The following is a 10340-nucleotide window of genomic DNA, read 5'->3' on the forward strand; positions in this document are numbered from 1 at the left end:
CTCTTAGGGAGTGGGGCCTGTTGTGGATCATGATCGTCATGATTGCCGCCTCCATTTATGTTGTTACTGCCGTTATCTTCCGGAATACGTTTACTAGGAATTAATTGTGGTTCGGCAGGTTTCTGAACAGCAGGCACAATTTCTGGAATAGCATTGGCTATCCCTTGGGCGATAAAGTGCTCAATATCTTGTCGGGTTATATATTGATCTTCCGATTCTTGCTCAGATTGATTTACTTCATTAATTGGTTCATTGTTAGCGTTTTCCATCTGCTAATTAGTAGAAATTTATTAGTGTCTAACTTATTAATAACAAATTTAGCACAGATGAACACATAAATTACTACAACATACAAACATAACCAAAATTGTCGATTTCTCGACTTTCATTTTGTTATTGTATATTGTATATGCCTCCGTACACACCATATCTTACAAGGTTTTATTGCCCATTTTACAGAATCAGTTTTACTATAATAGTTATAATACAGACAAACTTTTTCCAGCCCTTCCTATCTTTTGGTCCACTGGCAGTTTCAGTAACGACGCTCCCTCTCGTCGTACTTCCAAGATAGTTTCTCCCCCATTTCCCTGATCCTATTACCTGTACCTATCAGTTCTTCACCGAACTGACGAAGTTCAGCTAGGTTTTCATTACTCATGGGAGGATTAGGGATTGGTTCTGGATCGAATTGTGGAAGGAAACTATAAGGACTATTAACTATGTTTTGGAATTGCCAGTCATTTGTCCACCATTCCTCCATTTGGCCTAATGGTCTGGTGTGAACGAGTGGGTCTGGAATAGCTAGTCCTAGGTTTAGTGGGAATTGGGCTGTAGCAGGATAAGAGAAGAGATTATCGTTGATAGGCTCTAGAACATCACAATTATCCAGTAGGCGGTCTATTTCGTCCTGGAACGTGATTTCCTCAGACTGTTTAGAGCTTTCTCCGATCTCTATTCCCTTTTGCTTTAGGTCTATTCCTATTTCCTTTTCTGGTGGTTTCGAACTCTCTCCAGTTTCTATTTCCTTTCCCTTGTTCATGCTCACAGGATTTTCTATTTTAGGAAGTCTCCTAGTGGCTGGTTTCCTACGGCGGACTTTCCTCCACCCTACGTATCTTCTCTTCTTTTTAGGTTTGGCTTTTTCCAGCGGTGGGGCTTTGAATTCCACAGGTTCTTCTATGTCAGCAATGTAACCAGTAAAGTCGTAAGAGACTTCGATAGGCACTGGATATAAGTTGAGATTCTGGAATGCTTCCGATATCTCATTCATGCTGCATAGTATATATGCAAAATACAAGAATGCAATGTTAAAACTTTGGAACAAAGTTTAACAAACAAACACTGAAGTTTTATTGCATACTAATTTATACAAAGGACAACAGAAATAAACACACTAGGATTTTATTTATTTACTGGATTGTGATTTCTCTTACTAGACCCAACTTATCGGATATTTAGAGGTTGGCATTTTCTGCTACAGTAGCTAGCATATAGAGATTTGCCCATTTCTTGTCTATTTTATCTTCCCAAGGTGTACTATTACCCAACTCTTGGACTTCTGGGTTAAACCTAACTCTCTTGGTTCGGGGTTTCTTTTTCTCCTGACTCTTTTTAAGTATTGAATCCCTTTTCTCTGGGGAAAGAGGATTTTCATAGTTTGCCTTGCGGACAAAGATTCCTTCTTCTAGGTTTACTGGGTTTTTAGAAGAAGATGCAATATCTAATTTGTGGTAGATAGCAGACAGCTTTTGTTTACCCATACTGTAACTAACAAATAATCAGTTAATACAACAAATAATCACAGAATGATAACTAGTAGGATTAAGTATTTTGTCAAATACTTATTTCCGTAATAGGCTTAAATCAGTGGCTCGATCAGTGGCTCAATAGTTATTAATTATTAGCTCTGATACCACCTTCTGTCACGCCCCCCGACCCACCCTGGACGGAATCGGGAGCCGCGAGCAGTCCAGGGGTACCCGTGGTATCTGATTTATGCGGCAGCGGAAGTCTTTTATTACAGGATCTTTTCACCGTAAAATGCTCGTTTAATATATTATACAAAGTTTTAGGGATAAATTCCCATAATTTACAATACGTTGATTCCACACAGAAATCATTATTTGCTAAAACATGTTTTATTTATTTATTCACAATGAGCCACTTCTCTGAGCTTGTAGTGCTTTACTGCACTTTTACTGGATCACACAGATCACCTGAAACATGTTTGGAAAAGGTTTTATCAGCGGGGAAATACTGAGTGAATCATTCTGTTTTCTAAAACGACCCGTTAGTTATAAATTACAGTATTAAAGGGAATTACAAGGTTTCTGATATCAAACCAACTACCCACAGTATTTGTCACTCGACCATCCATTGGCTAGCCCATTTGTCCAATGGTGTCTGTGACTGTGGTCAGATCACCCCTTGGCCACCCGTTTGTCCAAGTGTGACGGGAAATAAGTAATGTATACAAAACCCCACATACCGGCTGTAATATGGTGATTACATAGACTTAATCCCTGTAATTATAACCTTTGAAAATAACTTGGAGTTTTGTAAACTTACTCACAAACTGTAAGAAAACAGTTTAAAAGAAGAATGACTCACATTGCAGATTAACGAGCAAAATATAAGCCTACTGATTAGCCTTGATTAAACCTAATTTAACACAATGCACACACAGGCAGGTTAGTAACTAATACAGCAGTTACGTCAATTCACGAGATTAAACCCTCACAACGATTAATCAGTGCAATACTCGATAATTCAATCGGATTCACAACGAATAACAGAGCATAGTCCGAATTCGAACAGCACTCTAATATTCAAGTCGAAATCATGACAAATAATCAAAGTACAAGCTCAATTGAGCAGCACCTGGACTATCGTTGGATAGTTATAATCGATCGGACGTTGAATCGTAATAGCGATCGAGTTATTACCCTGATTGTGGCAGCACCTCGTGATCGTGTGTGTGTGTTGTGCACTGTATTGCATGTAACTCGACGTACACACAGAAGTTTTACGTCGTTTTAAGTTCACAGTTTAAGTGCCAAGGTCGGCTATTTATAGCCAGAAATTCGACTCGCTTACGGATCGTATGCCTAACCCCTTACGGTCCGTAAGGGAACCTGGTCTGCTTACGGTCCGTAAGGACCAACCTTTACGGTCCGTAAAGGGTGCAGCCTACTTCCTAGCCTAGTTGAGTTCGGTTGTAGCCTTGATGAATCAATAATTTTAACCAATCAGCATCTAGCAACGGTTTTAATTAGATAATTATCAATTAGGGTTTGCCCCCCCCCCTCGAGTTTTAGGGGCCCTGATCCTGATTCCGATTGTTCCGGAAATTTCAGGGTTTATGCCAAATTACTTGGGTGTCTCAATTAGGGTTTTCTTATTGGATAATTATTATCCTAATTACGGGTTTTAGTGACAGTTGTTACACCTTACCTCACCGGCCATTACATACAAGTAAGTATCTTTAGTAGAGAAGACAAAAGAGTCCTGGATGACCCCGATCGTTGAATTCCTAAGAGAGGGGGCTCTCCCTAAGGATGAAGCGTTGGCCAGAAAGATAAGGGTGAAGGCACTTCAATACGAAATTATAGACGACCAACTCTTCCGAAGGTCATACTTGGGGCCATCATTAAAATGTGTGGACGAAGAGGAAGTAAGGTATGTGATTCAAGAAATCCATGAAGGAATATGTGGGATGCATTCAGGATCTCGAACGGTTGTAGCAAAGGCAATGAACGTTGGGTTCTATTGGAATCACATGTACGACAGTGCCCTGGAGGAACTCAGGAAATGTGGCAATCGTCAAATTCATGCCCCACCAACCCATCGACAAAAACATCCCATGATCCCAATTTCCACATCATGGCCATTCTAGAAATGGGCCATTGACATCATAGGGCCTTTCCCAGGAGGTCCAGGAGGGGTAAAATTTGTTGTAGTGGGCATTGATTATTTCACAAAACGGGTAGAGACCAAACGTCTAGCTAAGATTACAGGTGAACAAATGAAAAAGTTTGTCCTCGATAACATCATTTGTCGCTTTGGGATTCCAAAAGAGCTAGTCAGCGACAACGGAGTGCAGTTTGCAGGGAAACCTTTCAGACCTTGGTGCGAACAAATGAATATCCAGTAGGTTTTCACGTCTGTCACCCATGCACAAAGCAACGGGCTAGTAGAAAGGGCCAATCAAAGCCTTATAGTGGTAATGAAAGGAAGGCTGGGACGAAAAGAAAGGGATAGCTGGAAGAGTTACCATATATATTGTGGTCATATAGGACAACTCCTAAGACTTCCAGTGGAGAAACGCCTTTTAGTTTGACCTATGGGACTGAAGCGGTCCTCCCAGTCGAGTTCGGCGCCCCCACAGCAAGAATGAAGTTAAGAGAAGTAGAAAACGAATGTGACCCCAGGACAAACCTCAACGTGCTAGAAGAGAGGAGGGAGATCACGGCAGTATGAGAAATGGGATACAAGAAGCAAATGGAAAAAACAGTATAGTGCCAGGATGAAAAAGCTAAACTTGGTCCCGGGATATCTGATTCTGAGAGACAATGAAGCAAGTCTGCAAGAAAGTACTGGAAAGTTGTGGCCCAATTTGGAAGGACCCTACAGGGTCAAATGGGCAAATGCGAAATGTGCTTTCAAATTGGTGACACTCGAAGGAAAAGAGGTTCCGAGAACATGGAACCTAATGTAGCTCAGGAAATACTATGTATAAGCAATGGCCCCAAGAGGAGGGGACGTGGGAACAGAAAAAGACATGGAGCCAAAGCGCCCATTTTGTAAAGCTAACAATAAAGATAGGGGTTCCCCCTTTTTGTATTATGCATGTATTTTGAACAAGAAAATCAACTGCATAGTTGCTCCAGATAATGGTTATGAATGACTTGTCTATAATCGTTCAAACACCTAAAGGCTGTCTTAAACACAGTCAAATAACACGGTAATACACCATGGTAGACATGCCTACTGGTTCTAAATCTTATAAATAAAAAAAGTGTAAACAGACATAACAAAACATGTCACATAAGCCCGGCCGTGGGGCAAGGACAAGGTCGACTTGTCCAAATGACAAACACAATTTACTGCAACAAGAAGCAATTACAAATTGGATAAACTGTCTTTTGTATATAAACTACAAACTAAACATAGTCAAAAAACTATATTACAAACAAAATAAGGATGGAAACACCTCATCCAACACGACTTACAAATAATGGCCAAAATTACAAGTCAAATCACAAATCAAAAACTTCGAACACCAAGGACGCTGGAGATCCCTCGAAGCACAGGTACCATGCCACGAATGCAAACGGTCCCTGCAAAAAAAGAAGGGGGGAAACACAAGAGCACCTATACACCACAAAACACCCAAATAACAAACACGAACGATAGATACAAAAGAGTAGAATAGTCAACAGGTTCCAGAAGGCCCCAACACAAAGGCCCACAACCCAAACAAATAAATGACAAAGTGGCAAGTAAATGTTAGGGGGGAATTACAACCATATTGAATATTGTTTAGTTATGTTCATCAAGGGGAGGAATCACCAGAAGGGGGATCAGCAGAAGCAAATAAGGATTTCAGTTCTTGGAGGGACATGAGGGGATTGTCAGACAATTAAGCAAGGAGAGCAGGGGTTTGGACATGAAACTCCTCCTGAAGTTTGGACAATTGTTTCTTAGCCTTGGAGGTATAATGAGGAGTTTTCTTCCTTTCCATGCCCTGAGAAGAGAAGGCATACCCATCCTTCAGCCCCGCCTGATACCCTACATTCTAGTATGCCTGGAAAGTCCTTTTCAAAGAGTTCTTGAAGTCTGGGGATTGGGTGAAAGCAGCAAGAAAGCATCCAAAATCCTATGAAAGCAACCAATGACGTTCAGAGGCAAGCTTCTGGTTGTCAGCATACAAGGTTCCACATCATTAGTAGACACTGAAGCAACAGTCTTGAAATGATTAACGTCTGCAACCAGCTTTTCCTTCTCCCGCATCAACTCGTCCTGCTCCTCATCCCAAGCTTTCTCCTTCTCCCTCACCATGGCCCCAACATGCTGATAAGAAGAACCGCAAGAAAGGATATAAGAAAAACCTAGAAAAAAGCACAACCCCAACGACAAAGAAAAAGGTATAACAATGAAAAGAAGAATAAAGGGGGACATACCTCCTTCTCCAATAGGCGTCTCTCAGCATTCACAACGCGACACTGAAGTTCTACAACAATGGTTTGAGATGCCTTCAAGCGATCTTCCAAGTCCTTTTTCTCCTCTTTCAGCGTTTGAACACGTTGCAACATCCCAACACCCCGAGAGAAGCTCTCACACACAGCCATGCAATATTGGTCCTCAAAGATCTGAGGATCCAAAATGATGTTTATAAACTTTTGAGAGGGAGGCAGGGCATGAGACATGAAGTCACAGGCAATCTCCCCAGTGCTAATTATAGATGAAGAAGTGATCTTCCAATTTAGAGCATGGAGGGGGGGGGGGAGGACAACCCTCTGCAAACAGGGATGCCAAAGGAGATTGCACATGGGACGAAGAAGGAACTTGGATTCTGCTTCGAACGGAAGCCTGAGGGGGAGAAGTATGGACAGCAGTCTCAATGGGCACAACATTCACTTCTGGACCCTTCTGCTTAATCTGTAATGGGGCAGAAGAGGCTAGAACAACAACCGGAGCCTTAAAATTTCCCTGCAACAATAAAAAAAGGAGAGAGAGGGGGAATGAGAGTAAGAAGTCTAGAACTACACAGAAACTAAGGAGAAAATCCTACAACTGACTTACAGGAAAAGGTCATGAGACAAGACTTAAAGATGGTCGGAGAACCTTCAAATGCTTAGATAAAGAGCCCTTGGTAGCAACAGGAGGAGCCTCAGACCTGGTCTGGGAGGTAGGCTGAGACTTCTTGTTGCTAGCACTCCGTAACCTGGAGCAAATGTTCCTAACTTCAGGAACGGCTTCGCTGGTACCCACATCCGGATCAAATTTACGCTTGTGAGACAGTCGAGTCTCTAAATCTTCATCACCATTGTTAATGTTTTCAACATTAGCAAAATTTTGAGAATCCTCCGAACCTTTAGGGGAAGCCTCTGCGAAAAGAGGATTCCAGTCCCCATGAACCACCTCAACATCCTGACCCCCAACGTCGGGGGCCTCACCCCCAAGAATAACACCCATCTCTTGGTTTTCAACAGCATCAACCACAAACTTTACCCCCTTCACATCAGCCTGCATCAAGTTCCACAAAGACATCTCTACACAAAAGAACAAGCACCTGAATAATAAAACAACAGTACAAAAATCCCAAACAAAAAAAAAAACCAATCAAACACTACCAAAAGGAGACTTACCCCTGCCATTCAAGAAAGCCTTAAGGCGATTTGGGTAAAAGGGATTCAAACCCCCCATCGCTATGATACCCTCAGGGAAGTTGAAAGCACGAGTAGAATTCTCATACATACGTTTCCACAGTGCGTCCTCAACGCTAGATAGAGAAGGGACATCATCCTCAACGACGGTGGCAGGATCTCTGGCAGGAAGGTGTTCAGATAACAGTAAAGGGGAGACAAAGATGAATTGATTTTTCCATTCTTTTAGATAAGTGGAAGTTGGCATAAAAGAATAACAAGGCAAAGAGACACTAACTTTCCTTTTCTCGAACGTGAACCAGTCACCATTAGACCTTAAACGATAGAATCGCCGGAACAGTGGCACCGAGGTTACCCCATAAAACGCGGCACAAGATAGTTCAAAATGTACAATCCTCAGAAAGGCAAGAGGATGCAGTTGAGAAAAGTGAATACCGTAATGTTTGAGGAGATTTATCTTAAAAAGCGACAACGGGTAGCGGACGCCGCTGAACGAGAAAGAAAGAGTATAAATCACGATTCTTTCCGACGAGTAAGTCACCGGATCGTTAGGGCCAGGGAGACTTGGTAATAGGTTGGATGGAATGCGATAGGATGTAACAAAGGATTCCAGTTCCTCTTGAGTAACGATAGAAAGAATCAAAGCCCTACCTTTGCGACTCATTGATGGAATCTGAAATTGAGAAAGAAAGAAGATAAAGTGAAGAGAAAGAGGGAAATGGGAGAAGATAATGAGCAGTTTCTGGGTTTTAATGGGAAAATCAAGTGGGCAGTAACCGTCTTGTCAAAGATTTCAAAGATAACTGTCCGATTAACCTACATGGTGATATCTCTTTCCCTGACCACTGGATCAATTAGATGCGGCGGAATAGGTCATCATCAGGAGTGACGATCGATACGTCACTGGGACCCACTTACACAGATGCAGCGCCGTAAGCTATACAATCCAGGCCCACGTATGAGAACCCGTGACCCTAGACTAAGGATGACTTGTCGACGAGGGCCCCTTGTTTGGGCTCCTCGTCTGGGCTGCTCTACTGGGCTCACCTAGAGGCCCATCTCTTATTCTTAAAAGAGTGCCATGCACGTTGAAAGAGCAGGAAGAGAGCCATCACTTCGTCGTCCTTGCTAAAGCATTTATGGTCTGCAACAAGAGAGAGAAAGTCGTAGTCGGAGAAGTACGAGGTCGATATTGACCTCATTAAAGGCAAAGGCCATCTCTCTGGCGAGAAGGGGACACGTATTAGATGTTGCCAGAAGTTCTAGCTGGCACATAGAAGACCGTTAGATCGTTCAGAGGATCTCCACCAACTTATAAGCCGATCTCTCTATATAAGCAATCCTCATGATCGTCAAAGGTAAGCATTGAATAACCCTCACACACATACAAGAACTGCATTTACTTCGAACATTCCTTGATTCGCATTGAATACTCGAGTCTCAAGATTCACACCAAAACATTCCGGCAACTTCATCACGCCGGAATAACCTTTCTTCTCCGGGAAGTTTACTTATTCTCACGCCGGAGTTTGGTCATGGATCCTCCCCGGGCCCTCCGTGAAGAAGTTAACTGTATTTTCTTTTGGAGAACTTAGAGATCTCTTTGGACGTCGAAGAGTCTCTTCAACAGCCATTTGGAGCTAGGGGATTTGACAGGATATATTCTTGTTTCTTGTTGTTACAACTGGCAAATCTTCATCTTAAATACATTTGGGGCTTTAAACAATCTAACAATGGTGTAACCAAGGGAGATTAAGAGAGTCCCCCCATATCTATAGAAGATTTTTTTAAGAAAAATGTGAGTTGAACTCTCGTAATTCTCCTTTCCGTGGAAGAGAACATGATTTTTTACGAGGAAAACTTGAATTTACACATTATATATACCTTTTGAAGTATACATTTTTTAAAAATAAAAATGGTTTTTTTCCTAAAATTTGTAAACAAAAATAATTTTGGTTCTCTAATTAATCAAGTATATTGGTATAACTAACATGTCATCGTTTTTCTCATGTTGATAGGTTACAAAATAACCTAAACTAGTATTAAGTCTTCTGTTTTGTGGTGGCGTCGTAAAACCGTGACAAATAACTCTAATGTCACATCACCACTAGTGACTACCAACACTGAAGTTGCAGCGTTTTAATACGAAGAAATTAGACCGAAACGTAAAACACATAAATTATAACTAAATCGACTTAGTACGCGCGCGTTGCGACGGACCTGTCAAACGGAAAAAAATAGACGACTTATAAATGTTGAACCCCACACACACGTTGCACCATGTTAACTCGCAAATTTAGAACGAAGCGTAAAACGAAATGTAAAAATGTTAAACCATACACGCGCACGTTGTACCATGTTAACTCGCAAAATTTAGAGCGAACTGTAAAACAAAAAAATGTGATATGAAAAGTATAGGAGACCAAAGTTGAAAGTAAAAAAAATGTAGAGTTAAATTGTAAAAGATGAAAACCTTTGGGTTTAATGTAAACAAATCAAATAGTTTTGTGTTAAAAGTATAATATCAAAAATAATTTTAAAGACCCCCTAAGCCAGTGGCGGAGCTTAACCAAAAGTTCCACGAGTGCGGAAAGTTATGGAACCCAATTTTGTTTCCTATTGCTATGCTTCGGGTCATCTATTCGATTCGGGTCGGGTCAAACAATAATAACTCCAAATAAAACTAAATAATCTTCATTTTTTAAAGGATCCGTTTTTACACATAAAAAACTAAATTTGAATCCTCAAGTTTTATTTATATAAAAACCAGTTTCAGACTTTATTTAAATTCACTTCAAGTTTATAAACAATTATAAAAAATACTAATATCCCAATTCTTCACGTTTTTTAAATAGATATGAAAATATATGTAAATTTTTTGGACAATAAACTTGGTAGAGGTAGTGAATTTTTATATAATTTTAAAAATTTTAAACAAAAATTCAGAAA

The sequence above is a fragment of the Helianthus annuus genome, chromosome 15, assembly GCF_002127325.2.
Source record: "Helianthus annuus cultivar XRQ/B chromosome 15, HanXRQr2.0-SUNRISE, whole genome shotgun sequence".
Taxonomy (NCBI): Eukaryota; Viridiplantae; Streptophyta; class Magnoliopsida; order Asterales; family Asteraceae; genus Helianthus; species Helianthus annuus.